Raw genomic sequence first — 1,307 nt, 5'->3', positions numbered from 1 at the left:
TATGAGAATTTTGCCTTCTTAGTAAAATCGACAACATTTTTATCAATATTTGATTCAATAAAATCGACAAAAGAGCCGTCGATTTAATTATTTAGATACCGACAAATGCTTAATAAAATCGACAATATTTTGTTGATATTTGAATCAATAAAATCGACAAAAGAGTGGTCGATTTAATTATTTAGATATTGACATATTCTTTGTCTGTATTTTGTTGTTTATTGTCTCTTTTAAATTTAAAAAGCGACAATGCTGCCGTCGATTTTAATAGCTATATTTTTTTAATTATTTTTCTATTTGAAAAATAGTAGACAATTAATACTAATAAACTTTAGATATAGAAATAAAATTTATACAAAATATTAGATAATAAACTTCTATATATAAAAATAAAAGCTATACTAAATATTATTAGAAAGCTAAAAATGAAAACTGAAGAACAGAAGGAAGCCAAAGTAAATTTGGTAAAAAGATGTTATTAAATATAAGGATAAACTTCATATTTTGTCTTAGATGTCTTCCCTCCCAAACTTTACAGTTGGAAAACATTCACACACCATGACTGTAAGATCCGGTTAATTAACGACTAATTAACCCATAAATGAGAATTTATTCTAGAAAGCCAAAAATGTTATTTTTATGGCTTAATATGATAGAGGAAATTGAGACGAGAATTTCGGTACCAATTTTATAGAAATCGGACCAAGATTGGATCGAACGGGCCAAACCGGGCCAACCGGACCCAAAGTGGGCCCTTGGCCCAACTAAACTAAACCAAAACCCTAGTTTTCAGCACTCTCTCTCCTCATTTGAGACACTAAACACGCTGAAATGGAGGCCATGGAGGGAAGAACACTCTCTCAAGTTCTATCTCTCACTTGATCTTCAAACCACCATAACTTTTGATCTAGAGCTCCGATTGCCGCTCCGTTTGTGGCCACGTGTTCACCGCGGAGAGCTCTACAAAACCCATACAATTAATCTTGAGGTAAGCCATGTTTCACGAGGATGGCTTGTTGTTGAATTTGGTACACTTTGATTGATTTCAAAGAAAAGGGATGAAATTGGCATGTTTTAATTGATTTTGAAAAGAGTTGAAAGTGGCTTGTTTTGAAAATGGCAATTTGTAGTTTTGAATGAAAATATGGTTTTTGGGCATACTTTGACGGGACATAACTTGGACTACGGATCTTTGATTTGTGCCAATTCTGTTTAGAAATGAAATTGGATCCGGGATGTCCATGCCGTTCGAAGAACGGGTGAAAAATGATTTAAAATGAGAGAGTTATGACCGTCGGAAGATTGGT

This window comes from Arachis ipaensis, chromosome B08 (assembly GCF_000816755.2).
Source record: "Arachis ipaensis cultivar K30076 chromosome B08, Araip1.1, whole genome shotgun sequence".
NCBI lineage: Eukaryota > Viridiplantae > Streptophyta > Magnoliopsida > Fabales > Fabaceae > Arachis > Arachis ipaensis.
This window is presented reverse-complemented; position numbering follows the sequence as displayed.